At 41.0% G+C, this 25,157-nt stretch overlaps 1 pseudogene; it reads left to right on the top strand.

Annotated features, from left to right (window-relative positions):
• Positions 1–12,037: 12,037 nt before the first annotated feature.
• Positions 12,038–13,268, top strand: LOC100440835 (beta-sarcoglycan-like; annotated as a pseudogene).
• Positions 13,269–25,157: the final 11,889 nt, after the last annotated feature.

Here is a 25,157-nt window from a genome sequence, read left to right as displayed (position 1 = left end):
GGGACCACAGGCATGTACCAATATGCCCAGCTAATTTTTTGTACTTTTCGTAGAGATGGGGTTTCATCATGTTGCCCAAGCTGCTCTGGAATTCATGGGCTCTATAGATCTGTCCGCTTTGGCCTCCCAAAGTGCTGGGATTACAGGCATGAGCCACCGTGCCTGGCCAATAGCTATATATTTTTATAATAAAACATTTTTTTTCCTAGGGCAAACAATAGAGACAGAATTGAGGGTGCTGCTTCTAGGATGTTTGAGTTAAAAAGCCACACATGGCTCTCCTCTTCCTTCCCTTCCTGCATTTCTTCTCTTCTTGCTTTTCATCTCTTCGTACTCACATGATATGCTTGGAACACACAGGGGTGTAGTTTCGATGGATAACGTGAAAGGAAAATGAATGATTGCTTCTGCTTGTTCATCAAACATGTGGTAAGCCTCTGTTAGTGCTGGGGGAAAATGAAAGGAAACAGTCCCTGATGGCAGTGAGCATAATATCTAAAAGGGTAAAATGTCATGAATGAAAATAATTATAATGCTTTAAATAAAGAAGTAGAAAGTATAAGTGCCAAAAAGGCCACGGAGACGAAGTTGTGAGCATTCAGGAGAAGAGAGATTACATCAACATGGAGGGATCAGTAGTGTTTTCACGGAGGATGTGGTATTTCAGATGGGTCTTCAAGGAGGAATCTGACATAGACAAGCCAAAAAGAGACACAAAGGCATTCCAGGCAAGGAGATTCTAAGAGCAAAGGCTTGGAGATAAGAAAGATGGCCTTATATAGAGAACTGTGATTCTAGGGTGATGAAGAGGAGTTAGGAATGATATGGCCAGTGGGATTTTTTAAGATTAGACTGAAGGGAGCCAGGAATGCAGGACCAAAATTATATATTTTTCTCATTGACTATTGGTGAGCTTTTAGAGGGGAGTACTGTATTTTAGAAAGATTAATCTGGCAGTATCTGAACAAGGAGAGATTGAAGGCAAAGTGAACAAGTTCAAAACAAGGGCTTAAATTATAGTGACAGGAATAAAAAGGAGGAAGAAAATTGATATAATTTAGATAATACTGGAGGTGGGGTTTGGTTTGGATCATGGGAGCGGATCCCTCATGACTTGGTGCTATCTTCATGATAGTGAGTGAGTTCTTGCGTTATCTGGTCATTTAAAAGTGCGTGGCACCTCCCCCATCACCCCACTCTCTCTCTCTTCCTCCTGCTTTCACTGCCATGTGACATGCCTGTGGTCCCACTTCACCTCCACCATGAGTAAAAGCCCCCTGAGGCCTCCCCAGAAGCCGAGCAATGTTGGCCCCATGCTTCCTGCAAAGCCTGCAGAACCCCGAGCCAATTAAACTTCTTTTTGTTATGAATTGCCCAGACTCAGGTTTTTCTTTATAGCCAGACAAGAGCGGTCTAATACAAGGATACAAAATAGATTGATGAATAGAACTGCAGTGCTTCCGTACCAGTGAGGAATGGGGAGGGAGGGCCAGTGCTAGGAAGACCACAGAACCCGTTTCAGCTCCCATGCTTTAAGTTAATATGGTAGAGACCTCTACTACAATACCAAACAGCCACTGCATTATCTTGTCATTTGGGCTTATGGGAACCTTTGAAGGCAAAACACAGGTGAGCTGGCCTGTGACCAACACAATTATGTCTCCTTCTTTTGCTTGAATTTCTAATTTCCTTGTTGGCTGGTCAAACCATCTCCCTCCAGAATGTTAGGGGCCTCTTGTGAAGCTACATGATCCTGAATCAACACTACTGCTAAATTTTTTATGTAATCCTATGACTGTTGTTATCCAACTCAGCCATCTCACTTTCTCAAGCCCAGAAGAGCCTCAGGGGTCCTAGAAAATCCCAAGGTCAATTGAGTCAAACATCACGGAGGCTGGCATGGGGAGAGACCGAGGGAGAAAAATGGAGCTCAATTAGAAGGCCATTTCATGTATCTGCTTGTGCTCACCTTCTTTGAGTCTATGACTAAAACCTCCACAGCAACTCTCTAAACACAGAATGTTCTGGAAGGAAATCCAATCTGCACACCAAAAGTTGTCCTGACATTATATTTTATGGTCTCTTCATCTTATAAATGATAAACTCCACTGGTTATCATAAAGTTTATTTTAACTTCCCCTTCGTCACATACCTTCTTATGGGAATGGGAGAAATTCATGGGGCAGAGTCACAGAGTTACAGGGACAGTTGGGATTGTGCATGAGGCTGAACACATAAAATTTTAAGGCTCTAGGATTTGGGGAACATTCTCTTAATTAGAAGTTTTTAGTAGTCTGCCTGATCTTTCCAACTTGGATAAGTCATCGTTTGCTGCATTACAAACACTCAAAACCTAGTGGCTTTAAATGGTAACACTGCACTATTTCTCATGAGTCTATGGGTCAGCTGAGTGGTTATTCTGCTGGTCTCGCCTGGGCTCAGTCCTGTTCTAGCTCCCCTAGAAGCTGGAACAGGCTGGAATTATCGGGCCTCTCCCTGCATGTGGTCTTTCATTCTCAAGGAGTCCAGGCTGGCTTCTTTATATTTTCACATTGTAGTGGCAGCATTTCAGGAGGACAAGCCCCAAAGCAACACATGTACCAATGTCCTCTTGGCTGAGGCAAGCCATGTGGGCCAAGTCTAGAGTCAATTAGGAGAGGACCATACAATGACATGGATGCTGAAAAGTGTGATTTATTGAGGCCTGTTTGTGCAACAGTCTACCACACAGTCTAGTATAGAGTTCTCCAGCATATGAACAACATACCCTGGGACGCTCAATTTTTTACAAGAATTTATTCTCCGGTGTCCTGGGATGATTTTTTTCTGCAGATGTAGAGTGTCTGGACAATTCATAAATTAGACAAACTACTGTGGGTCTTTTTGCAGGGATCTACCTATTCTTCTCCTCCCTTCCGTCCCTCCCTCTTCCCTTCCCTTCCCTTCCCTTCCTTTCTTCCTTTCATTCCTTCTTTCCTTCCTTTCCTTCCTCTCTTCTTTCCTTCTTTCCTTCCTACCTCCCTTCCTCTCTTCCTTTCTACCTTCTACCCTCTCTCCCCTTTCCTTCCTTCTTTCCTTCCTCATTCCTTTCCTCTCATCCTTCCTTCCTTTCCTTCCTCTCTTCTTTCCTTCCTCCCTCCCTTCCTCTCTTCCTTTCTACCTTCTACCCTCTCTCCCCCTTCCTTCCTTCTTTCTTTCCTCATTCCTTTCCTCTCATCCTTCCTTCCTTTGCTTCTTTCCTTCCTTTCCTTCCTCTCTTCTTTCCTTCCTCCCTCTCTTCTTCTCTTCCTTTCTACCTCCTACTCTCTCTCCCTTCCTTCCTTCTTTCCTTCCTCATTCCCTTCTTCTCTTCCTTCCCTCCTTTCTTTCTTCCTTCCTTTCTTCCTTCCTTCTTTCCTTCCTCCCTCCCTGCCTCCCTCCCCTCCCTTCCTTTCCCTTTCCTTCCTTCCTTCCTTCCTTTCTTTTTTCCTTCTTTCTTTCCTTACTCCCTTTCTTCCTCTCTTCCTTTCTCCCTCCCACCCTTTCTTCCTTCCTTCCTGCTTTTCTTCCTGTTGTTTTTTTTTTCATGGAATCATTTGAATATTTGAGTCAAGTTATTAAGATTAATCCCTCAAACCCTTTATTTGACAAATATAGAAAATGAGGACCAAGAAAGGCAATGACTTGCCAGGCTAATTTAGAGGACCTTAAAGACTAGAATTCAGATCTTTCAAGCATCACTCTAGTGAACTTTGCACAAGTAAATTACCTCCCTCTTCATGTCCTGTGCGTACCTGATCTCCAGTTATTTTTTTATGTTAAATTATACATTTGAGGACTTCTTATCTAATGTTTCATTTAGTTTTCCATGTTTCTAATTATTTTATTTGGCATTTCCTCTACTTTTCAATACTGAGAATGTACCTTTGTTAGTTCATAATTTTGAAATAATTTCATTTTTATCACATCTAACATTAAATTAACTGGTGGAGACACTAAAGAGAAATGGCCCCAAACCTGATCTTATAGCACTGAACCAGATGTGTTCCCAAAACTATGTACCCTCCTGTTTATTATTAACTTTTATTTACCTTGTTTTAACTGCTATTCTGACTGCAAGACTGTGGTCTAATACTTGATAATTTTTTTTTCCAGGAAAAAAAGTTATCAGTTTGCATCAACCAAACCACATCTTGTAACTACAAGTAAATTCAAAGTAGCATCTTTTATTGATTTTATTTTTCATCAAGCCTAAAGGAATAATTTAACAAACAATGAAATGCCATATAGGAGTTAGACTTTTAAGTTCTTCTTTCTGCTGTGTCTTTTCTGTGAGTCAGAATTTCCCAGTACATAAGCCATTATGTGGGAATAAGTTAGGCATCTCTGGAAACCACATCAACACCCTTAGCTTGTGCTACCGGATTTAAAGCAGGAAGTAACTTGGGCATTAGGACAGCAGGTCCCTGAACAAGTCATATATTTGTATACATATATATACATATAGATATGGTTCATGTTGAAAACAAAACAAAACAAAACAAAACCCTACTTATTACCTCCTGAGTTCTAATGCTAGTTCCATGAGGGGCCTGTCACCCACAGTTTGCTTTGAGTTTCATCATGATCAATGGCATCATTGATGTAGTTTGGATATTTGTCCCCTCCAATCTCACATTGAAATTTACCCAGTGTTGGAGGTAGGGCCTGGTGGGAGATGTTTGGGTCATGGAGGTGATCCCTCATGTCTTGGTGTTGTCCTCATGATCTTGAGTTCTAAAGAGATCTGGTTGTTTGAAAGTGTGTGGCACCTGCCACCGCTAACATCTCTCTCTTGCTACTGATTTCATCATCTGACATGCAAACTTCTGCTTCACCTTCCGCCATGAGTAAAAGCTCCCTGAGGCCTCCCCAGAAGCCAAGCAGAAGAAGCTTTTGCCATGCTTCCTGTCTGGCCTGCAGACAGAATTGTGAGCCATTTAAATCTCTTTTCTTTATGAATTGCCCAGTCTCAGGTATTTCTTTATAGCAATGCAAGAATGGCCTAAGGCAATCATCACAATCATTATTAGCCATAGAATTCTCCTTGTCATCAATAACAAAATTTTTGTTCAGGCCCAAGTGTATCTGAAGGGAATGAAGAGAAGAAAGGGGGCTACACTCAGAGTGATGTCAGGGTGCTTTCTTAGCTCACCTGAGTCAATTTCAACTCATAAGAAATAAAGGTTAGCCATTTTACCATGTTCTTTTTACATCTGATTGTCTTTGGAAAATTGTGCTTGATTTTGAGTGCCACATTTTAAGATGACATTGATCATAACGACTTCTTGTGAGACCTGGTTGGTTGAAAGTGTGTTGCAGCTCCCCCTGCCAACATCTCTCTCTTGCTACTGTTCCCACCATGTGATGTGCAAGCTTCTGCTTCACCTTCTGCCATGAGTAAAAGCTCAAGAAAAAAACAATCAAGTGGCAATTTTTTTTTCCAGAGAAGAATGAATGAGTGAAGTGGCAGATAGCTAAAGGAACTGAGGGTGTCTAGCATGGACAAAATAAGTCTTGTCGGTATGTGGGAACATCTCCAAGTATCTTAAGGAGTCTATGCGGATGTGACTTAGTTCATTTTCGCTCTACAAATTCCTTGGACAAAGTTAGGACATTGGAGATTTGAGACCTGTTATTGCTCACCAAGCCTGTCTTCCCTCTTTGAGGCAGTCATTACCTAGCAAATGAAGGACAAAAGAGGACCACACTGCCACCTTCACCCTCTCCTGGCCCTGTACTGAGTTTTACCATCCTTAGCTATGAGTGTGCCTTCTTTCTAGATCTTTTCACCCTCTATGAACCACTGCTGCTTCTAGTCTATTACTATTGAACTATTGTACTAAAGCTCATTCCATGATACATTTGAGACCAGCAGGCTTTGTCATTGATCTCCTTCACCCACTGCCACCTACTCACCTCCCAAACACTGTCCCTCACTCATAAACTTTGGCATCTGATACTAAATCTTCTTCTCTCCACCTCCTACCATCATCCTAAGAAATTTCACCATCAATGTTAATGGACAATTCATCCTACATCTTAGCTTAGAGGTTCCTGAGTTTATTTAATGCCAGAGATGTTCTTTACCCCCTTGAATCTCTTCAAGACCTGGAGCTTCTCTACCTCTAAAATATAATATTTGAAGATTGCAACTTCTGGAGACAGTCTCTTATGCTCTCAGCTTTCTCGTTAACTCACTCATACTATACTTGCTCTTTTAACTCAAATGAATTTTTAATCCCTTGATTCTTCCCATTTTATTGGCTTCTCAGCTCACTTCTGGCCTTTCCTTTTTTTCTCCCCAGAATAGACCTCCTTGGTTGATTTCTTACTGCCATTTTCACTTCCCTTCCTCCCCTACCTAATTCTTATAGGAAAAGAAAATCAAGCAATCCACGAAGATAAAGCCTACCACAGATTCATGGGTCTAACTTTGACTTGACCTTAAATACCAGACCCTTGGGTTTCCCATTAATTCTTCAGTTATCTCTGGCTCAGATTCATCTCCCAGTGATTTCATCAGTGACTCCAAGCCATTATCATTCTCTTCATGCCCTTTCCCTCTCAATTTCAGCAGATGACCTTGCCTCCCTTCTTGAGAAAATTGATGCCTTTACACATGGTTGCTGTATCAGTCAGCATTCTTCATAATAAACAACAGAGCCCAGTCTACTGGTTGAATGCCACAGTTGTTAAAGGAATCTCCAGGAAAGCCAGAAAGCCAGCTTGGGAGCTATCCAGTCCCAACCATGCCAAGAGGGCTGTTGTGGTGAGCACCACTGCCAGAATCCAAACCTTTGCTAGAACCATGCATTGCTGATGCTTAGAACTGGAAACCAGAAGTTCTGTCCCTATTGTGTCTGAACAGAATACGGAGTTTCCGTGCGCCTACCTCCTCACATTGTTCTCTTCCAAGTCAGCATCTCATGCAGAAGCACCTGACTGATGGAAGTGAGCTCACATGCCTGCACTATAGTGGCAAATGATGCTAGGAGAATGAGTTCTGGTTTCTACCTTGGGGAATCAGGATTCATAATGTGTAAAACTCTTCAAATACAGAAGGAGCATTCAAGAGATGCTTCAGAGCTACAAACATGATAAACGTCTCCCATAATCTCTTAGCTTCTCATTCTTTGACCAAAAACTTTGTCTCCTGCATACCCCTTCCTGCCTCCTTCCCTCTCCTCACAATGCCTTCTACTTTGAAGTTCATCCTCAATTTCTATGCTTAACTTCAACCCTTTCTGTTTTGTGTCCTCTATCCGCTCACTACTATATTCTGAATCTTTCCCCATTTTGACATTTCTTAGTTTATGAATATATTCAAGCTTCTCCTATCCTAGAAATCCCTCCCTGGATTTCCGCAGTACATTCTCATTTGCTTCTCAAGCGAACTTCTTAAAATAATAGATTCAACTAACACTGTCCACGTCTTCATCTACAATTCACCACCAACCCATTGTTATCAGATTCTGACCCATGATTCAGTGCCCCAAACCTGTTCTCCACTTAAACTGCTCTTACTGTGGCAAACAAATGACCATCAGCTTGTCACATCTAATGAACATGGATTAATTCCTCTAACTCACAGCACCTATCTGCTTGTTTTGACCCTGGAGATGATGCCTGTTTCTTGAAACTTACTTCTCCTTTAGCTCCTGTGAGTGCCCCATCTCCTGGTCTTCCGAACTTTTCTAATCTGTCCTTAATGCTTCTTCCTGGAATGCTCATCTGCCTCTTCACCTTTAAATGCTGGAGTTCCTAAGAGTACTACCCTCCCTTCTGACTCCTCTGATTATAATGACTCTACAAACCCTGCTTGGGTGACTTCATCTGCACACCCTTTTAAAATCCACATGTCAATGCCTCCTAAGTCTTTATCTTTAGTCCAGATCTCTTCCCTGAAATTGTGACTTGGATAACAAATACCTGATGCATATGTCCACATGAGCATTCCATATGAGTGTCAACTCAACACAGCACAAACAGAATTCATATTTTCTCTTTGACTCTAATCTCTTTTAGTTGGTTATGCTAACCAGCCCCTCAAGCTGTTCTTGGCTTCCCCTCCTCTTCACTACTTGTCATCTCATGTCAATTCTGATCAGGCGATGTGAATTCTATTGGCCAAATATTTCCTGAACTCTTCCCAGCCTCTACAGCTTTGCTGTCATTGGACCCAGGTCTCATCATCTATTTCCTAATTTCTAACTTGTATGGTCTCTCAACTGGTCTCCCTTCTTCTTATCTTATCCTCTCCAAATCCATCTTCTATAGGGCCACAGAAGTAACATGCTAAAAAAAATGTTAAGCCAACTGTGTTTATAGCACCTCAAAACCCATCAGTGAGAGAGTAAAGTCAAAGCTCTATAGACCCAAGGCAAGTTCCCGTCTTTCTCTCCAGCTTCATCCTTTAATCTGTCTCTCACTTTTGGCTTCAAAACACTAAATAATGTATCCAGTTTCTTGCACCCCCCATGCTATTTTTGGCTTCTCTGTCTTTGTACATACTGTTTTGCTTTAAATCCTCTTTCCTTTTTCCTTTCTACACTGCCACCCTTACTCCACAAAGCAAAAACAAAACACAAGCTAACTCCTTCTCATCCTTTAATACTCAGCTCAGTCATCAGATCCTCCACAAAGCCTTTCCTGACCTCTTTTCTCCTCCTCTGTAGAGATATGCCCCCTTTTGAGAGCTCCCATAATACCTATTATGTACTCTTCAAAGTACTTACTCAGTATTTTATAATATCAAGTTATAATAGGCCTTTATGTCCTATTAGACTCTAAATGTCTTTTTTAATGGAGTGATTTTATTATATTATTTTAAAAATTGACACATAATACATTTACATATTTTCCAGGTATCTGTGATAATTCAATATATTCATATGTAATTTATAAAGATCAAATCAGCATAATTAGATTATTCATCACCTTAAGTATTTGTCTTTTCTTTATGTTAGAAACACTTGAATTAAGACTAAATTTCTTATGGGCAAATTTTGTCTCATTACTTGTCGTAACCCCAGAACTTGGTAAAGTACTTGGCATCCAGTAGATCCTTTATGCATGACTGACAAATCAATAAAATAATAGATTACCTTTACAAACCCTGAAGTCTAATTTTGGTACCTAGATGTGAAGCCTCTCATGGTCCCTTGCGTGAAAAATGGCTCTGTCATTTAATAACCTTGTATATATTTAAGACTTTCAAGGCCACCAAAACACATTTCTAATAGCACTTTAAAAAGTGTTTACACAGTTTTATCATCAGTATCAGAAGCCTAGCACAGTAAAGACAACTTTTGTCTAAAATTAAGAAGCAACCCCAACACTGACCCATGAGCCCCGCTAGATGGATGATTAGAGCATGTCCGAGGTTGGAAGGCAAAATGAGAAGAAAGACTACACCAAGAGAAAGTCAAATATCCAGTGCGTTTGCAATCTTTGGGCTGAAATTAGACCTAGTGAGTGTTTAAAAGATCACTTATTAAACTACAAGACAAATGAATCATTAGGAAGGGGGAGCGGAATAAATAATACGGTGAAGTAAATATATTTTCTTTTGACACCCAAAAAGGAAAGAAGCTCTTATTGCATGCATTGACAATGGCACAACATTTAAAGGCTTGTAAGTTCTCTGAATTGACACGCTCAGTCCTTAAATGGTCTAACCCTTAGTTAAGGAGCTATTTTGAAATCCACTTGTAGGCAATTGCTAAGCAGAGCTGAAGGCCACTATGTAAATTACCAGGATGCCAGTATACCAAGTAGGATTCACAGGGACCCACGTGTTCCTTCCTTCTGTGAAGTGAAAATGGAACAGTGAAGACCACTTTATCTGCTGCTAAACAAAATACTGTCAGACCTCCGAAAGGGCCAAATAGTCAGAAACCTTGGGAAGTTAAATGTGTATTTATTTTAAAAAAGGAAAATTTTGAGTTCATGTTCATTAATCGTCTGTATTCATGTGAGTCCCCAGGGAAACTTCTCCCAAAGGTAGAATATGAGTTCTCAGAGTAAATGCCACCAGGTAAAAATATTCTTTCCTCTTTATTTAATAAACTGTCCTCTTCTACAGGCTGCAGGCTATGGACATTACAGTGTAATGAAGATGACAAAGATGTGTTACAGCGCAGTAGTATAAATTTTTGTAGGCACAAATGCCAGGTTTGAATTACAAGCATACAATTGACTATCATTAAGATAGAAATAGTTGGTGGGCTATTTTTATTTTTGAGTTGTGTAGTTCATGATAAACCGGTCGCTGTCAATGAGAGCCATGGCTACACCCATGAGCCCATAACTGAGAGAATCCTGTGATCTTTCTAGGGCAGGCTATGGAATGGTTCCTGCTGTTCTGTTAACTTTGTTGGAACCCCTGTCCTGGGAACTGCTGTCCTGGGTCATGCCATCTGTTGGCATGAGGCCACCATCCTCTCCTCCCTGCACTGTCAGGAGATGTAACTCTGTACTCTTCCTGGCCAGGGATCCTCCCCTTCGCTATGTGGGTCTCAGTGTGACAACAGGCAGCATCAGGACTGGTTTCTGTTCCACATCTAGGGGGTGGCTGTGTTTTTGGCAGGAAATTAAATTCATTAGAGAACAGAAGAAACTTTTTCGCAGCTCCATTTTTGGAAGTGGTGAATTAGTCATTAACTAAAACACTGATGGTTCTGGAAGTGATCCCCTCCAAGCTAAACTCAATTCTCTTGTAGACATGTCCTGGAATTGAAAGATGGGTGGCTGTTTGGAACAGAACAAAGAATACCTGAGGAACAGGAAGAGGAGTGAGGATACCTGGAGGCTATCTTGGCTCTAACAGAACAAACAAGGGGACCATGGCTCAGTCACTCCTCTCTCCAGCCCCAATGTCCTTATCTACACAATGAAAAACTTGCAAGGAAAGGAATCTAAAAGTCCAAAATTCTACCTTTCATGAATCATGAGAATCAGACAACAAATCAGCCTGAGAATCTGAGTTAAGTGTGATTAAAAGCATATCCTATACGTTTCTAAATTCCAGCAAATATTTACATTTATAATAAAGAACAAATGAGAAATGAAAAAGAGCAATATATGAGAAAGATTTTAATAGTGCCAACACTCTGGTTTTTCCAGCTCCTGACAGGGTTTATCCAGTCATCAATCTATGTCTTTTCTTCTCTCACAAATTAGGCACCTAATGGTTTGAGGTTTAAGTGAGAAATGACTCAAGACTAAAAATTCTGGTTCGTCAGTTGGGCTAGAGGCATTTTCCTATAATCGCTTAACTTTTTATTTTCATTCTTAAAGATTAATTTGAAATCCACAGGCAGGCCAGTTATATGTAGCATTGATGTGTCACAGTGATGGCAGTTTGCTGGAGCCTCAAAGGAACAAGGCTCTATCTAGCCTGGGCAATGTAGTGAGACCCCATCCCTACAAAAATTTTTCTTCATAACCAGGTGAGGTGGATCGTGCCTGTAGTCCCAGCTACTTGGGAAACTTGACGAGGGAGGATCACATGAGCCCAGTAGTTTAAGGCTGCAGTGAGCTATGATTGCACCACTGCACTCCAGCAAGAGTGACAGAGCAAGACTGTCTCAGAAAACACACACACACAGACACACACACACACACACACACACACACACAAAAATCAAGGGTCTGGAAGGATATAAATGCCCTCCTGTGTTTCTCGTGATGCAGCATCTAGATGGATTTCGAAACTGCTTTGCCGTCTACCAAAGGTCAAATGAGGTCTGACCCACTGCCCATCGGCCAGTGGTGATTAGTGAGAGCTGATGCAGAGGAGGCTTTACAGATTAGACACGGTGATGGGATTTCAACACCTGTGCAGCCTTCCCAAATCCTTCCTACATTCCCAGCTTGTTGTCCAGCACTCTCAAAATAAGTGTTACAAATGCATGGGCACCCATGTGAAGCTAAAATATTTGAATTTTTTCAATGACAAGTTTCTAAGATCAAATTCAACAGTAAAAATAAAAAATACATGTCGGGGCGCGGAAAGATGGCGGCAGTGGCGGCGGCGGCGGCGGCTGCAGAGCAGCAAAGTTCCAATGGTCCCGTAAAAGTCCATGCGTGAGAAGGCTGTTGAGAGAAGGAATGTCAATAAAGAGCACAACAGTAACTTTAAAGCTGGATACATTCCGATCGATGGAGATCGTCTCCACAAAACAGGGTTGAGAGGAAGAAAGGGCAATTTAGCCATCTGTGTGATTATCCTCTTGTTTATCCTGGCTGTCACCAATTGAATAATAACACTTGTTATTTGGGCCGTGATTCGCATTGGACCAAATGGCTGTGATAGTATGGAGTTTCATGAAAGTGGCCTGCTTCAATTTAAGCAAGTATCTGACATGGGAGTGATCCATCCTCTTTATAAAAGCACAGTAGGAGGAAGGCGAAATGAAAATTTGGTCATCACTGGCAACAACCAGCCTATTGTTTTTCAGCAAGGGACAACAAAGCTCAGTGTAGAAAACAACAAAACTTCTATTACAAGTGACATCGGCATGCAGTTTTTTGACCCGTGGACTCAAAATATCTTATTCAGCACAGACTATGAAACTCATGAGCTTCATTTGCCAAGTGGAGTGAAAAGTTTGAATGTTCAAAAAGCATCTACTGAAAGGATTACCAGCAATGCTACCAGTGATTTAAATATAAAAGTGATGGGCATGCTATTGTGCGTGGAAATGAAGGAGTAGGGAGTATTCATTATGGGCAAAACCATAGAATTTCACATGGGTGGTAATATGGAGTTAAAGGCAGAAAACAGTATCATCCTAAATGGATCTGTGATGGTCAGCACCACCTGCCTACCCAGTTCCTCCAGTGGAGACCAGTTGGGTAGTGGTGACTGGGTACGCTACAATCTCTTCATGTGTGCTGATGGGACGCTCTTCAAGGTGCAAGTAACCAGCCAGAACATGGGCTGCCAAATCTCAGACAACCCCTGTGGAAACACTCATTAAAAGAACCCCAGAGGTCACCAACATGTTTATATCTTGACTTTTTTATGCATGCAAATCATTGTTTTTACAGAGTTTGTGATAACTCATAATTATTTTAATGGCAGAGCACTGCTGTATCTGTTTTATGGTCTACATAGTTAAAATCTTCTCAGAGAGCCTAAATTCTAATACATTTTATTAATTTACACTAATCTTCATATTTACTGTTCCCTAAAATAATTATGAGAAGCAAATAAAATCAAAATTCAAGTTTAAAAACAAAAATACATGTCAAGCCCTAGTATGTTCTAAGCACAGTGGTTGGTAGGGGAATATGTGAAAAAGCAAGATAGAGAAACTTCTGCCCTCAAGTTTTTAGTCCAGTGGGTAAGGGACTAAAAATCGATTGATCAAGCAAAGATTTTAATAGGTTTCTCCCAGGCTTCTATTGCAGAAGACCAGGATTATTAGGGCAAAGACATCACTTAGACTTTAAGCGTCCTGCCCATCACCTTCTCTCCCCAAAGTGGTTACCTGAAATCCCACACATGACAGGATGGATTTAAACACTCAAAACACGAATGAAGTATCCTCTTCTCTTATCTCCCTGGGAGTCTGCTCCCTCTTCTGTCTTTGCCTGGCTCTAATTTTGTCCTCTGACTACTGTATACTTTGAAATTAAGAAAATGGACAGAATGGGCTGGGTGTGGTGGCTCATACCTGTAATCTCAGCACTTTGGGAGGCCGAGGCGGGCGGATCACGAGGTCAGGAGATTGAGATCATTCTGGCTAACACGGTGAAACCCCGTCTCTACTAAAAATACAAAAAAAAAAAAAAAAATTAGCTGGGCATGGTGGCGGGCACCTGTAATCCCAGCTACTCGGGAGGCTGAGGCAGGAAAATGGCATGAACCCGGGAGGCAGAGCTTGCAGTGAGCCGAGATTACGCCACTGCACTCCAGCCCGGGCGACAAAGCCAGACTCCATCTCAAAAAAAAAAAAAAAAAAGAAAGAAAGAAAGAAAATGGACATAATGATCACAGCTTATTACTTCCATCCACAGTTTATTACCTCCATCTGCCTTGAGCTCTGTGTGTTTCTAGATCCCATGGCATAGATAGACAACACAATGTTGGCTTCCATGCAGGTGTAAGTGACATGTAACTTGTGTGCAGCATATATCCAAGTGGACTTTCTCATTCCTCACCCCTTTTTTTCTCTCCAGCTGCTTCGTACAACTGGATATGGGATTGAGGAAAAGAGTTCAGAGACCACTGCTCTATGTGAATTGGTGTATCCTTTAAGAAACTATTCAAGGCCAGGTGCGGCGGCTCACACCTGTAATCCCAGCACTTTGGGAGGCCAAGGAGTGCGGATTACCTGAGGTCAGGAATTTGAGACCAGCCTGGACAATATGACGAAACCCTGTCTCTACCAAAAGTATAAAAATTAGCCGGGCATGGTGGTGCACACCTGTAGTTCCAGCTACTCAGGAGGCTGAGGCAGGAGAATTGCTTGAGCCCAGGAGGCAGAGGTGGCAGTGAGCTGAGATCTCACCACTGCACTCCAGCCTGGGCAACACATCAAGTCTCCTCTCGGCACAGGCGGTGGGTGGGGGGTGGGGGGAGAAGAAACAATTCAAGTAGCCTTCCATGAAACAAGAAAAGCTTACACTAATTGAACATTTACTGTGTGCTGGACACTGAGTATCTTACGTGTTTTAATTCATTTAACCATCAAATAAACCTTTTGTTATCTCTGTGTTACAGACGAGGAAAAGGAGGCAGAGAAGTTACTTGCCGAAGATTAAGAGTGGAAGCGCTTGGATATCAGTCCAGGTTGTTAGATTCGCATGTTTGTGTCCTTAACCTTTACGCATTCTGCCTTCCTGGAATGAAAAATGGATTAGGAGTCTTCTTTGTCACATTTCACGTTCCTCTTGAATTTGTGTCAGCCAAGTTGCAAACCTAAAGTATGCTTGGCATCCACAGAATCATCCACAGAATCTAATCTATCTGCAACGCTGGCCTCCCTGCCATGAAGCAACAGCATATCTCTGAGTCACTGTTGGCGTGAGCATCTGGCTAGCACTTACTGTTTTCAAGTCAGCATGCCTGTCTGAAAGTGAAGCTGTCTAACCAGCTTTTCAACTGACATCGCATGGGGAAATAATTTTTCAAGGCGACTCTTTACTTTTATAACTTCCTTGGATAGTGGCGTTGTTTGAGTGGTTATGAAACACTACTTGAAAAATATTCTTTGATTTAAATACTTAGAGACGTAGTGAATGAAGCATACCAATTTTTAGTCATTGCAAAATGTTTTGCCTCCGTCAAGTATACTTCATAATTTGGATTGTTGAATAGTCAATCAGTATAATGTTTTTGAAAGGGAAACCATCCTCTGAAAATCATAAGCGTATTTATTAATAGTAATCATTTCCTGCTTCTCGACCTTCACGGATGTAAATCTATGCTGTCTTAGGTCGTTTGATTGTTTCGCATGTGTAAATCTTGGCTGTACATCTAGATTTTAAATTCCTTAAGGACATATCAAGACAGCTAGGCACACAATAAATGTAAAACCTAATAAATATTGTTGCCAGACCAAATAGAAAATATACAGATACTAAATTATCATTAGGTACTAAAAATTAATTTTTTTTTTTTTGAGACAGGGTCTCACTCTGTCACCCAGGCTTGAGTGCAGTGACATGATCTCGGTTCACTGCAAACTCTGCCTCCTGGGCTCAAGATATTCTCCTGCCTCGGCCTCCAGAGTAGCTGGGACTACAGGCATGTACCACCATGTCTGGCTAATTTTTGTATTTTTAGTAGAGACAGGGTTTCACCATGTTGGCCAGGCTGGTCTCGAACTCCTGACCTCAGGTGATCCACCTGCCTCGGCCTTTCAAGGTGCTGGGATTACAGGTATGAGCCACCGCACCCGGCCTAAAAATTAAGTTTTAAATGATGAACAACATTTCAGAATTTATTTTGGAAAAAACTATTTAATCCCCAAGCGAGTGCAGCCTCCTTTTTATTTCTGTTGTAGTTAAAATTAAATGACACATCTTCATGAGTATAATGGAATAGTTATTTTTAAAGGGTATTAAAAAAAGAATAACACGAGTTTCTGAAGGACATTCAATTCCATAAACAAATATACTAGTCTTTCCCACAGTAGAATTTAAAATAAAATACTCAGTCTTTATATTTGTATTTTTTAGATTATTTTTACAAAGAAGGCCATTTCTATCCCTATCCATGTTGCACCCTCGCTTCCCAGCCTCGTCGGACCTAGAAGCCTTTGAGAGTGGCCTTTACAGGAGGGCTGTCTATACCCAGTCCAGGTCCTGTCCACAGCCGTACAAAGGGGCAGACCTGCAAATAAAATCTAAATCTTTGAGCCAGAAGCATCAGTGATCACCTTCTATTGTTACTGAATCCAGATCAAGGGTTTTAATTTTGGGGATTTTGGTGTGATGTCTGGCAATATTAATGCAGATGATGAACAGTATTATGTTTTAGTATTAGTTGGTTTTTTGTTGTTGTTGTTGTTGTTGTTCGTTTTCAGAGAAAGAGTCTTGCTCTGTTTCCCAGGCTGGAGTGCAATGGTGCTATCATGGCTCACTGCAACCTCTGCCTCTAGGGCTCAAGCGATCCTCCCACCTCAGCCTCCCAAGTAGTGGGACCACAGGCATCTGCCACCATGCCCGGCTAATTTTTGTATTTTTTTTATGGTGTTGTTGTTGTTGTTGTTGTTGAGACAGAGTATGGCTGTGTTGCCCAGGCTGGTCTTGAACTCCTGGGCTCAAGCAATCCACCCACCTCGGCCTCTGAAAGAGCTGTGATTCAGGCATGAGCCACTGTGCCCAGCCAGTATCATGTTCCTAAACAGCGCTTTTCACATAACTGGACTTCAACTTGGAAGCTAGCAAACACATGACCTTGATGAATGACCCATGATACATGGCTGTGGAAAGACAAGGGCAAAAAGGCCAAAAAGGCAATGAATGTTTTATACAATGACTCTCTCAAAACAGGTGAAGAGAGGCATGAGATGAAACACATAACGCTATTAGGGAATCCAGGCTGGGTGGTGAAAAGCACATTCTCACCAGTGTGCAAGCAGGGTGGTGAGGATACAGGCATGGAAAGAGACAGAGAAGAGGTGCATGACAAGCTAGCAGGAGAGAAAGGACAGATACTCCCAAGGAAACCTAAAGAAAGCTACTCTGGGCAAGTCATCTCCAGGCCTCAGTTTTCTTAGCTTCAAAATGAGAAGAGCGGATTATTTCTCAGTTTTACAGAAACTCATAGAAACTAGCTCTAGCTGGCCATTGCAAAAGCAAGAATGTACTGGAAAGATGCTGGAACATGTAGAATCCAAAGAAGGGTGGAAAACCAGGCCACAGAAGAAACAGAGACCAGGAAGCTCCAGAAAGCTGAATTTGTGGATTTTCTTTCAAGCATCTTGCTGTGCACAAGATTCAGCTACAATCCCCTTCCCTGCCTCCAATCCCCTTCCCCCCTCCAATCCCCTTCCCTCCCTCCCTTCCCCTTCTCTCCCTCCAATCCCCTTCCCTCTCTCCAATCCCCTTCTTTCCCTCTGTGTCTCTCAACTTGGAATTTTTAATTTCTAGAACAGGCAGTCTGCTCAACCCAGGGTGGGTCAGCTGTTCACACCTGGATTCATCACTATGACCAGGCAGATTGGATCTTCAAGTACAGCCATAGCTGTTGGCTCACCCGTGTTTTGGGTAGGAATGAAGCTAGGTTACAATTTCCAGAGAAAGGCAAGGTAGATGAGATCTGGGTGCCCATACCAATATGTTTTTAGTTCTACTTAAAGTTTAAGTAAAAATAATGTAGTTATGAAAGTATTTACAAGTAGGTAAAATAAATGCCTTAATGTATGACTAAAGATGAATAAGGTTGATCAGGAAGGGGTTCTTGGAAACAAGAAGGTTTATGAATGGAAACTTAAAGGTTTGATGAGTCACTGTCTATTCCAGGTAGAGGGAAGAAAATACACAGAAACTCAGAGAGTCATTTTTTGGGGAGAGCTACCACTTTGCTGGAGTAGCCCAAAACATTAAAGTCAGAGAATAAAGAGCTTTAAAGTTAATTAGATTAGAGGTAAGATAATTTGGCAAGGGCTTGTAGGTGGGAGGCCACCCAGGGCAGCAGCATGTTATAATGGAAAACGCATTTTAATAGCGTCCAGGAAGCCTGGATTCTGCCAGGAATTAGCAGTTTCTGTTTGGGTAATCAAGTTCCCTTGGCTTCAGTGTAGTCACCTGTAAAAGAAATCTATAATTCCACCATGGGCAATTGCATTTTATTTGTTTATTTAAAAAGTGTTCATTGACCAACTACTACGTGCCAGGCAGAACTCTAAGTGCTAAAAATTCAGCAATGAAACAAAACAAACTGCTTTCCCTTGTGCAGCTTTATTGATACCTAATCAGTAAAGTAGGAATCAGAACAATGATTAATTCAGATACATGACGATCATAAGTCTCGCCTTATTTTCTTTTTCCTGCATTTCCTGTGTATACTTCCTTTCCAGAGCCTCCTCTTGGGGCTACATGATTCTTTAGATAGCTCTCTTCCTCTGCTCTATCAGATGGTAGTTTCATCATCAGAAAATATTTGCCAAACTCTTAAATTGGAGTTCTTGAAGCGTCCCCCCAAAATAGTGCCACTCTTTTTTCCGCCTCAAGTTCTGAACGAATTAAAAAATAAGACAAGAGGAAAACATTTTGTTTCCAAGATGGCAGATTGGAGACATTGTTAGCCTGCCTCTCCCCTTGGAAAGACAAAACAGTGTGTAGAGATTTATGCTGTGAACTTTTTTCCAAGAAGCAACGCAAGAACGTAACAAAACAACGGAAAGAAACTATAGACCCTTTGAAAGAAGCAGAAGGCGGTAGCGTACACCATGAATGAGCCAGGCAGAAAACTGTGAGTCCCTACAGTGTGAGGTGGAAGACGCTGCCTCCGTGCTATTCACTCCTACTGTGGGGCCTGGCAATCCAGGCCATGGGGTGAGGCCTTAACCCTGCCCAGTGCTGATTTTGTAAGCGGTATGGAGTGTATGAGATGGAGCAGCATTGGGATGTGCTTTTTGTGCATTCCCAGACTCCAGCAGGGACAGAAGGAAGCCATTCCTGATCCTACCTCATAGGGGACCTTGCAGAAATCAGCCAGCTAACTCGGTGGTGGTCACAGGTTGACAGAAGCTCCCAACTGAGATTTGTGATATAATTTTGAGTGGTGATGAACCCCCTTTTCCAGAACTGAGGCACAAGCAGTATGTGTGCTTTAGCCACAGGTGCAGGAGCTGATTGTGCTGTTTCACAGGCAGACCAGGAGAAGTGTAGTTGGAAAACCTTAGTTTCTGTCTGGATAGGGAAGGTTTATAGCCCGGGGCGGTTTTGGGTTCAGAGTGCAGGCTAACTCGAACCCAGCTAGCTACTGCTGGTGGAACACTGCGTGTCAGACCTGCCTTGCCAAGCGCATGGGAGCAGGATAGGGCTAACTGCTACCTGCTACTCCCCACTCCTTGTGCAGATTCTTCTGTGCAGCAGAGGCAGCTTTGGTCCTCCTGGATTATTACCCCAGTGGCCAGGGAACTGCCCTCCAATCTCCACTGGGGCCGCTGCTTGCACCTGTACTTGGGAAACTAGGGTACAGCCTTGCCTGACCCAGCGCCACCTGATTTTGTCCCTCCACCCACCCTGGTAGCTTAATATAAAGGACAGGCACTTTTGAGAGCTCCATGGTGCCACCCATTGTCTGAGACACCAGAATACCTCCCCTGGATAACAGAAGGCAAGCACAAATCCCACCAGTACCACTGCAACTGGCATTCTTTTGCAAGCATCCACCACCTCCTAGCTGGAGGCCAACCAACACATGCCATTACAACATTTGCAGGCATAGTAACACAGTGCCTAGGAACGAGTAGACTTTTGCACCGCCTTAGCTATTACCCAAGCCTGCATCACCCTGCCTAACCAGGAAGTCTTCACTCTGTCTACATGACCAGTACATTACTACTACAGCTGGCATTTGAGAAGGCCAACACACTAAGGTGATTTATAAGGAAGGAAATCTCACAGAGTCTACATCATTCCCATTCCAACACCATCAGAGCTGTTGCTGGTACCTGCTGCTGGGAAGCAAGAAGAGAGGTCACATCACTGGATCTTTTGTGGACATCCCCTAGCACCAGCCTGAAGTGTGGCAGCCCCACTGCAGAGCTAGACCCAGAGAAGCAGCAGGATTCACAGTAGTCTGGCTCTCAGGGATTCCTACTTCTAAGGGAAGGGAGAATGCACCATATTAAGGGAGCACGCTGTGGGATAACAGAAAGCAGACTGTAGGCCTTGAGTCCTGGAAGTTTCTGCTTACGAAATGTTTCAGCAGAGGCACAAGTGGAATGCTAGGCTCAGTGGGGAAAGTCTGCAGCTCTACCCCAACATTCAGGCAGCCCCAAGGCTCATGAAGCATCTTGGAAAAGGAGACTTCTTCTTCCTCTCACCCACCACTGCAGACACAGCGGAGGCTTCACCCATGGGAGCTCAGCATGGGTGCACCTGTAGACAGCCTTTCTGTAACACTTCAGGGCGACTACATCCCCATAAGAGGAGTGCCATCCATGTTTAATCTTGCATGAGGGATAGAGTCACAAGACCCATCTACGTGGAACATCAGCATTCCTGCAGATAAAAAGAGGTGCCTGTTTGATTTGAATGGCTAGGACACTGGGTAAGAAGTGTGACTGACAGATGGATCACCTTCCTGCTGGCCTAGTAGGGGAACTAAAGTGTCTCCCATCCTTTCCCCAAAAAGGTCTCAACACATGTCACTGAGAGCTTCCCCAGCTGCCTCTGTGAAGGCTGGGGACTCTGCCCACCATTGGGTGTTATGTTTACCCACCTGCTTTAGCCACAACTACTTTTTACCCATGGAAACATCCTATTGGCCTGAAGCCTAAACTGTTCAACCCAGTGAAGAAATAAATGGGGAAAAATAAATAAATAAGTGCACACCACTGGGGAATGAGATAAGCTTCATGAGACCTCTGCCATTTCAGCCTCACACACAGTGAAGGCTCACACACAGTGAGACAGTGAAGCCACTCACACACAAAGTACATTGTTACTACAACTAGCACCTGAGAATGGGATCACACAGAGACTCTCTATGGCCAAGGAACTCATACAGAATCTTCACTACTGAAAGCACCCAGAGCCAAATTAGGTTACAATAAACTATAAATATTAAAGCCACATCCTTAAGGAGGAAAAAAAACCCTGAAATTTTTTTTAAAGCACAGTCAAATGAAAAATAAATTTCAAAATGATTAGAAGAAACAGTCTACCCAAGTGAGAAGAAACTAGAAAAATAATTCTGGCAATATGAAAAAATAGGGTTCTATAACACTCACCAAAAGATCAGCAATGAATCCAAACCAAGATGAAACCTTTGAAATACTAGATAAAAAATTCAAAAGGTTGATTATTAAGTTATTCAAGGAGATGGAAAATAAAGGTGAAAACCAACATAAAGAAATTAAAAGAATTCAGGATATGAATGAAAAATGTTCTAAAGAGATAGGTATTTTAAAGAAAAACCAATCAGAACTTCTGGAAATGAAAAATACAATTGGAGAATTACAAAATGCAGTTGAGTTTTAACAATAGACTAGACCAAGTAGAAGAAATAATTTTAAAGCTTGAAGACAAGGCTTTTGAATAAACCCAATCAGACAAAAGAAAGAAGAATTTAAAGAAGGAAACAAAGTCTTCAAGAAATACAGGATTATGTGAAATGGCCAAACCTAAGAATGATTGGTGTTCCGGAAGGAGAAGAAAAAGCAAAAAGTTTGGAAAATGTATTTGAAGGAATAATTGAGGAAACCTTCCCTTGCCTTGCTAGAGATTTAGACATCTAAATACAAGAAGCTCAAAGAACTACTGAGAGAGTTATGAAGAAGGACATCACCAAGGCATATAGTCATCAGATTATCTAATGTTGACATGAAGGAAAAAATTCTGAGAGCAGTGAGACAAAAAAGCATCAGGTAACCTATAAAACAAAATCTATCAGATGAACAGCAGACTTCTCAGCAGGAATTTTATAAGCTATAAAGGACTGGGCTCCTATCTTTAGTCTCCTTAAACAGAATAACTCTCAGCCAAGAATTTTGTATCCAGCAAAACTAAGTTTCATAAATGAAGGAGAAATAAAGTCTTTCTCAGATGAGCAAATAGTGAGAGAATTTGTCACTATCAAACTAGTCTTACAAAAAAAAAAGTGCTAAAAAGAGTTCTAAATCTTGAAAAAAAAAGGTTCACGTGCACTAGAGTATAAACTCTTGAAAGCCTAAAATTTACAGGGCCTATAAAACAATAACAAATGAAGAAAACAAAGTAACTAGATAAAAATCAACATGACTTTGAGAACAGTACCTCACATCTCAATATTAACAGTGTTAAATGTAAGTAGTCTAAACGCTCCACTTAAAAGATACAGATTGGTAGAATGGATTTTAAAAATCACAAACTTAATATGTGCTCTCTTCAAGAGACACACCTAACACATAATTCTTACAGATTCAAGGTAAATGAGTAAAAAAAATATTCTGTGCAAATGGAAATAAAAGTGAGCAGGAGTTGCTATTCTTACATCAAATAAAACAGACTTTAAAACAACAATGGTGAAAAAAAGACAAAAATGGACACTACATACTGATAAAAGGATCAATTATACAAGAAGATATAATGACAAAAGGATCAATTAAACAACGCAATAACAGTGGGGGACTTCAACACTCTACTGATGGCACTAGACAGATCATCAAAGGGGAAAGTCAACATGGAGACACCGTACTTAACCTGCACTCTGGGACAAATAGACCAGATATTTACAGAACATTCTACCCAAGAACTGCAGAATATACATTATTCTCATCAGCACATGGAACATTCTCTAAGGTAGGCCAGATGATAGGCCACAAAACAAGGGTCAGTAAATTTTAAAAAATCAAAATTATATTAAGTACCTTCTCAGTCCACAGCAGACTAAAACTAGAAATCAGTTCTAAAGGAAACCCTCAAAACTATACAAACATATGGAAATTAAACAATATGCTCCTAGATGACTTTGGGGTATGAAATCAAGATGGAAATTTTAAAATCCTCCAAAATCAATGGTAACAGTGACACAAGTTATCAAAACCCCATAACATGTAGTTATAAATGCCTACATTGAAAAGTCTGAAGGATCACAAATTAACAACCTAATGTCATACCTCAAGGAACTAGAGAAACAAAAACAATCCAAACCCAAAAGTAGCAGAAGGAAGGAAATAGCAAAGATCACAGCAGAACTAAATGAAATTGAGACAAAAAAACACAAAAGATCAATGAAACATTGGTTTTTTGAAAAAATAAACGAAATTGATAGATTATTAACTAGACTAACCAAGTAGAAAGAAGATGTAAATAAGCTCAATTAGAAACAAAAATGGAAACATTACAACTAAAACCATAGAAATGCAAAAGATCCTTTGAGACAAATATGAACTCCTTTAGGCACACAAACTAGAAAATCTAGAAGAAATGAATACATTTCTGGAAACATACAATCCTCACAGCTTGAATCAAGGAAAAATAAAATCCTGAGTAGGTCAATAACAAGCAGTGAGACTGAATCAGTAATAAAAAATTTGCCAACAACAAAAAAAGCCCAGGACCAGGTGGATTAACAGCCAAATTCTACCAAACATACAAAGAAGAATTGGCACCAATCCTACTGAAATGAATCCAAAAGACTGAGAAAGAGAGAAGCCTCCCTAATTCATTCTATGAAGCCAGTATCATCCTGATACCAAAGCTAGGAAAGAACATAACAAAAACGGAAAACTACAGACCAATATCCCTGATGACCATGGACACAAAAATCCTCAACAAAATACTAGCACACTGAATCCAACAGCACATCAAAGAGATAATTCACCATGATCAAGTAGATTTCATCTTAGGAATGCAGGGATGGTTCAATATACACTATACAATAAATATGGTCCACCACATAAACAGAATTAAAAACAAAACCCATCTGATTATCTCAATAGACACAGAAAAAGCATTCAATAAAATCCAGCATCACTTTATGATAAAAACCCTCAAAACACTAGGCATAGAAGGAGCATGCCTCAAAATAATAAAAGCCATATTTGACAAACCCACAGCCAACATCATACCGAATGAAGAAGAGTTGAAAGCCTTCCTCTTAAGAACTGGAATGAGACAAGGATGCCCACTTTAACCACTTCTATTCAACATAGTACTGAAAGTCCTAGCCAGAGCAGTCAGGCAAAAGAAACAAACGGCATCCAAATTGGAAAACAGGAAGTCAAATTGTTTCTGTTAGGTGATGATATGATCATATACCTAGAAAACCCTAACGACTCCTCCAAATGACTCCTAAATTTGATAAATGAATTCAATAAAGTCTCAGGCTACAAAATCAATATATGCAAATCAGTAGCATTGCTATACACCAACAATGACGAAGCAGATAATCAAATTGAGAATTCAATCTCTTTCATATTAGATACAAACAAACAAACAAAAATCTAGGAATATACTTAACTAAGGAGATGAAAGTTCTCGACAAGAAAAACTGCAAAATACTGCTGAGATAAATCATGGATGACACAAGCAAATGGAAATACATCCCATGCTTATGGATTGGAAGAATCAACACTGTGAAAATGACCATACTGCCCAAAGCAATCTACAGATTCAATGCAATTCCTATCATAATAACAACATCATTTTTCACAAAACTAGAAAAACAATACTAAAATTCATATGGAACCAAAAAAGAGCCTGAATAGATAGATAGCCAAAGCAATCCTAAGTAAAAAGAACAAATCTGGAAGCATCACATTACCCAACTTTAAATTATACTACAAGGCTATAGTAACCAAAACAGCATGGTACTGATATAAAAGTAGCTACATAGACCAATGGAACAGAATAGGGAACCCAGAAATAAAGCCAAATACTTAAAACCAGCTGATCTTTGACACAGCACACAAAAATATAGATTGAGGAAAGTACACTCTATTCAACAAATGATTCTGGGAAAA

Source organism: Pongo abelii, chromosome 7 (genome assembly GCF_028885655.2).
Source record: "Pongo abelii isolate AG06213 chromosome 7, NHGRI_mPonAbe1-v2.0_pri, whole genome shotgun sequence".
In the NCBI taxonomy this organism is placed as follows: Eukaryota; Metazoa; Chordata; class Mammalia; order Primates; family Hominidae; genus Pongo; species Pongo abelii.
Note: the sequence above shows the minus strand (reverse complement) of the source record. Positions and strands in the feature narration are given on the sequence as shown.